The sequence below is a fragment of the Coregonus clupeaformis genome, chromosome 29, assembly GCF_020615455.1.
Source record: "Coregonus clupeaformis isolate EN_2021a chromosome 29, ASM2061545v1, whole genome shotgun sequence".
NCBI lineage: Eukaryota > Metazoa > Chordata > Actinopteri > Salmoniformes > Salmonidae > Coregonus > Coregonus clupeaformis.
The window spans coordinates 40,973,676-40,979,933 of NC_059220.1; positions in this window are offsets into that span (position 1 = coordinate 40,973,676).

Genomic DNA, 6,258 nt, shown 5'->3' on the forward strand with positions numbered 1-6,258 from the left:
CTCAAATCAAATCAAATCAAATCAACTCAAATTTTATTGGCCACATGTGCCGAATACAACAGGTGCAGACATTACAGTGAAATGCTTACTTACAGCCCTTAACCAACAGTGCATTTATTTTTAATAAAAAAGTAAAATAAAACAACAACAAAAAAGTGTTGAGAAAAAAAGAGCAGAAGTAAAATTAAATAACAGTAGGGAGGCTATATATACAGGGGGGTACCGGTGCAGAGTCAATGTGCGGGGGCACCGGCTAGTTGAGGTAGTTGAAGTAATATGTACATGTGGGTAGAGTTAAAGTGACTATGCATAAATAATTAACAGAGTAGCAGCAGCGTAAAAAGAGGGGGGGGGGGGGGCAGTGCAAATAGTCCGGGTAGCCATGATTAGCTGTTCAGGAGTCTTATGGCTTGGGGGTAGAAGCTGTTGAGAAGTCTTTTGGACCTAGACTTGGCACTCCGGTACCGCTTGCCGTGCGGTAGCAGAGAGAACAGTCTATGACTAGGGTGGCTGGAGTCTTTGACAATTTTGAGGGCCTTCCTCTGACACCGCCTGGTATAGAGGTCCTGGATGGCAGGAAGCTTGGCCCCAGTGATGTACTGGGCCGTACGCACTACCCTCTGTAGTGCCTTGCGGTCGGAGGCCAAGCAGTTGCCATACCAGGTGGTGAGGCAACCAGTCAGAATGCTCTAGAGCTGGTGCAGCTGTATAATTTTTTGAGGATCTGAGGACCCATGCCAAATCTTTTCAGTCTCCTGAGAGGGAATAGGCTTTGTCGTGCCCTCTTCACGACTGTCTTGGTGTGTTTGGACCATGATAGTTCGTTGGTGATGTGGACACCAAGGAACTTGAAGCTCTCAACCTGTTCCACTACAGCCCCGTCGATGAGAATGGGGGCGTGCTCTGTCCTCTTTTTTTTCCTGTAGTCCACAATCATCTCCTTTGTCTTGGTCATGTTGAGGGAGAGGTTGTTATCCTGGCACCACACGGCCAGGTCTCTGACCTCCTCCCTATAGGCTGTCTCATCGTTGTCGGTGATCAGGCCTACCACTGTTGTGTCTTCGGCAAACTTAATGATGGTGTTGGAGTCATGCCTGGCCATGCAGTCATGGGTGAACAGGGAGTACAGGAGGGGACTGAGCATGCACCCCTGAGGGGCCCCCGTGTTGAGGATCAGTGTGGCAGATGTGTTGTTACCTACCCTTACCACCTGGGGGCGGCCCGTCAGGAAGTCCAGGATCCAGTTGCAAAGGGAGGTGTTTAGTCCCAGGATCCTTAGCTTAATGATGAGCTTTGAGGGCACTATGGTGTTGAATGCTGAGCTGTAGTCAATTAATAGCATTCTCTCGTAGGTGTTCCTCTTGTCTAGGTGGGAAAGGGCAGTGTGGAGTGCAATAGAGATTGCATCATCTGTGGATCTGTTGGGGCGGTATGCAAATTGGAGTGGGTCTAGGGTTTCTGGGACAATGGTGTTGATGTGAGCCATGACCAGCCTTTCAAAGCACTTCATGGCTACAGACGTCAGGTGCTACGGGTCGGTAGTCATTTAGGCAGGTTATCTTAGTGTCCTTGGGCATGGGGACTATGGTGGTCTGCTTGAAACATGTTGGTATTACAGACTCAGTCAGGGACATGTTGAAAATGTCAGTGAAGACACTTGCCAGTTGGTCAGCACATGCTCGGAGTACACGTCCTGGTAATCCGTCTGGCCCTGCGGCCTTGTGAATGTTGACCTGCTTAAAAGTCTTACTCACATCGGCTACGGAGAGCGTGATCACATAGTCATCCGGAACAGCTGGTGCTCTCATGCATGCTTCAGTGTTGCTTGCCTCGAAGCGAGCATAGAAGTGGTTAAGCTCGTCTGGAAGTCTTTTGTCACTGGGCAGCTCGCGACTGTGCTTCCCTTTGTAGTCTGTAAGAGTTTTCAAGCCCTGCAACATCCGACGAGCATCAGAGCCAGTGTAGTACGATTCAATCTTAGTCCTGTATTGACTCTTTGCCTGTTTGATGGTTCGTCGGAGGGCATAGCGGGATTTCTTATAAGCGTCCGGGTTAGAGTCCCGCTCCTTGAAAGTGGCAGCTCTACCCTTTAGCTCAGTGCGGATGTTTCCTGTAATCCATGGCTTCTGGTTGGGGTATGTACGTACGGTCACTGTGGGGACGACATCATCGATGCACTTATTGATGAAGCCAGTGACTGATGTGGTGTACTCCTCAAAGCTATCTGAAGAATCCCGTCTGAAGATGTTCCAGTCTGTGCTAGCAAAGCAGTCCTGTAGCTTAGCATCTGCGTCATCTGACCACTTTTTTATTAACCGAGTCACTGATGCTTCCTGCTTTAGTTTTTGCTTATAAGCAGGAATCAGGAGGATAGAGTTATGGTCAGATTTGCCAAATGGAGGGCGAGGGAGAGCTTTGTATGCGTCTCTGTGTGTGGAGTAAAGGTGGTCTAGAGTTTTTTTTCCTCTGGTTGCACATTTGACATGCTGGTAGAAATTAGGTAGAACGGATTTAAGTTTCCCTGTATTAAAGTCCCCGGCCACTAGGAGCGCTGCCTCTGGATGAGCGTTTTCCTGTTCACTTATGGCCTTATACAGCTCATTCATTTCAATCTTAATGCCAGCATTGGTTTGTGGTGGTAAATAGACAGCTATGAAAAATATAGATGAAAACTCTCTTGGTAAATAGTGTGGTCTACAGCTTATCATAAGATACTCTACCTCAGGCGAGCAAAACCTCGAGACTTCCTTAGTATTTGATTTTGTGCACCAGCTGTTGTTTACAAATATACACAGACCGCCACCCCTTGTCTTACCGGAGTCAGCCGTTCTATCCTGCCGATGTAGCGTATAGCCCGCTAGCTGTATGTTGTCCATGTCGTCGTTTAGCCACGACTCAGTGAAACATAAGATATTACAGTTTTTAATGTCCCGTTGGTAGGATAACCGTAATCTTAGGTCATCCAATTTATTCTCAAATTATTGAAGATTGGCTAATAGGATTGATGGGAGAGGCAGTTTACTCGCTCGCCTTCGGATCCTTACAAGGCACCACGACCTACGTCCATGATATCTCTGTCTCTATCTCATGCGAATGACGGGGATTTCGGCCTTGTCGGGTGTCTGTAGGATATCCTTCGCGGCCGCCTCGTTGAAGAAAAAATCTTTGTCCAATACGAGGTGAGTAATCGCTGTCCTGATATCCAGAAGCTCTTTTTGGTTATAAGAGACGATGGCAGAAACATTATGTACAAAATAAATTACAAATAACGCGGAAAAACACACATAATAGTATAATTGTTTAGAGGGCTGTAAAACGGCAGCCATCTTCTCCGGCGCCATTCTTCCCACCCGTAGTCTGCGCTCCAGCAGACTACCTTTGCCCCAGTCTGAGGTCCTGAGCGCTCTGAAGCAGGTTTTCATCAAGGATCTCTCTGTACTTTGCTCCGTTCATCTTTCCCGCGATCCTGACTAGTCTCCCAGTCCTTGCAGCTGAAAAACATCCCCACGGCATGATGCTGCCACCACCATGCCTCACCCTAGGGATGGTGCCAGGTTTCCTCCAGACGTGACGCTTGGCATTCAGGCCAAAGAGTTCAATCTTGGTTTCATCAGACCAGAGAATCTTGTTTCTCAGGGTCTGAGAGTCCTTTAGGTGCCTTTTGGGAAACTCCAAGCGGGCTGTCATGTGCCTGTTACTGAGTAGTGGCTTCCGTCTGGCCACGCAACCATAAAGTCCTGATTGGTTGTCCTTCTGGAAGTTTCTCCCATCTCCACAGAGGAACTCTGGAGCTCTGTCAGTGACCATCAGGGTTTTGGTCACCTCCCTAACCAAGGCCCTTCTCCCCCGATTGTTCAGTTTGGCTGGGCGGCCAGCTCTAGGAAGAGTCTTGGTGGTTCCAAACTTCTTCCATTTAAGGATGATGGAGGCCACTGTGTTCTTGGGGACCATCAATGCTGCAGAATTTTTTTAGTAATCTTCCCCAGATCTGTGCCTCGACACAATCCTGTCTCGGAGCACTACGGACAATTCCTTCGACCTCTTGGCTTGGTTTTTGATCTGACATGCATTGTCAACTCTGGGACATATAGACAGGTGTGTGCCTTTCCAAATCATGTCCAATCAATTGAATTTACCACAGGTGGACTCCAATCAATTTGTAGAAACATCTCAAGGATGATCAATGAAAACAGGATGCACCTGAGGTCAATTTCTAGTCTCATAGCAAAGGGTCTGAACAAAAAAATCTAAAAACCTGTTTTCGCTTTGTCAATATGGGGTATTGTTTGTAGATTGATGAGGGGGGGGGAATTAATTTAATCCATTTTTAGAATAAGGCTGTAATGTAACAAAAGGTGGGAAAAGGGAAGTGGTCTGAATACTTTCCGAAGGCACTGTACTAAAAGAGAGGATGTCTTTATTTCGTCCAGAATTACAGTGGGGAAAACAAATATTTAGTCAGCCACCAATTGTGCAAGTTCTCCCACTTAAAAAGATGAGAGAGGCCTGTAATTTTCATCATAGGTACACGTCAACTATGACAGACAAATTTGAGGAAAAAAAATCCAGAAAATCACGTTGTAGGATTTTTAATGAATTTATTTGCTAATTATGGTGGAAAATAAGTATTTGGTCACCTACAAACAAGCAAGATGTCTGGCTCTCACAGACCTGTAACTTCTTCTTTAAGAGGCTCCTCTGTCCTCCACTCGTTACCTGTATTAATGGCACCTGTTTGATCTTGTTATCTATATAAAATACACCTGTCCACAACCTCAAACAGTCACACTCCAAACTCCACTATGGCCAAGACCAAAGAGCTGTCAAAGGACACCAGAAACAAAATTGTAGACCTGCACCAGGCTGGGAAGACTGAATCTGCAATAGGTAAGCAGCTTGGTTTGAAGAAATCAACTGTGGGAGCAATTATTAGGAAATGGAAGACATACAATACCACTGATAATCTCCCTCGATCTGGGGCTCCACGCAAGATCTCACCCCGTGGGGTCAAAATTATCACAAGAACGGTGAGCAAAAATCCCAGAACCACACGGGGGACCTAGTGAATGACCTGCAGAGAGCTGGGACCAAAGTAACAAAGCCTACCATCAGTAACACACTACGCCGCCAGGGACTCAAATCCTGCAGTGCAAGACGTGTCCCCCTGCTTAAGCCAGTACATGTCCAGGCCCGTCTGAAGTTTGCTAGAGTGCATTTGGATGATCCAGAAGAGGATTGGGAGAATGTCATATGGTCAGATGAAACCAAAATAGAACTTTTTGGTAAAAACTCAACTTGTCGTGTTTGGAGGACAAAGAATGCTGAGTTGCATCCAAAGAACACCATACCTACTGTGAAGCATGGGGGTGGAAACATCATGCTTTGGGGCTGTTTTTCTGCAAAGGGACCAGGACGACTGATCCGTGTAAAGGAAAGAATGAATGGGGCCATGTATCGTGAGATTTTGAGTGAAAACCTCCTTCCATCAGCAAGGGCATTGAAGATGAAACGTGGCTGGGTCTTTCAGCATGACAATGATCCCAAACACACCGCCCGGGCAACGAAGGAGTGGCTTCGTAAGAAGCATTTCAAGGTCCTGGAGTGGCCTAGCCAGTCTCCAGATCTCAACCCCATAGAAAATCTTTGGGGGGAGTTGAAAGTCCGTGTTGCCCAGCGACAGCCCCAAAACATCACTGCTCTAGAGGAGATCTGCATGGAGGAATGGGCCAAAATACCAGCAACAGTGTGTGAAAACCTTGTAAAGACTTACAGAAAATGTTTGACTTGTGTCATTGCCAACAAAGGGTATATAACAAAGTATTGAGAAACTTTTGTTATTGACCAAATACTTATTTTCCACCATAATTTGCAAATAAATTCATTAAAAATCCTACAGTGTGATTTTCTGAAAAAAATAATCTCATTTTGTCTGTCATAGTTGACGTGTACCTATGATGAAAATTACAGGCCTCTCTCATCTTTTTAAGTGGGAGAACTTGCACAATTGGTGGCTGACTAAATACTTTTTTCCCCACTGTATAAATCCAGTCAGAATTTTGACTGACTGTAAAAAATTAAACTTTGTGTCAAAATGTACTTTTCAACTATAAAAAAACGCACCCAATATAATTCCTACTTTGAGACGCTTGATATGGGCCCTTGTGGCTTATTTTTTATGATCTGAAAAGCAAAAGTGATCCTAAGCAATTGATAGACGCAAACTGCTTTGGCACCTACTGACGATAGTATCTTCTGGTC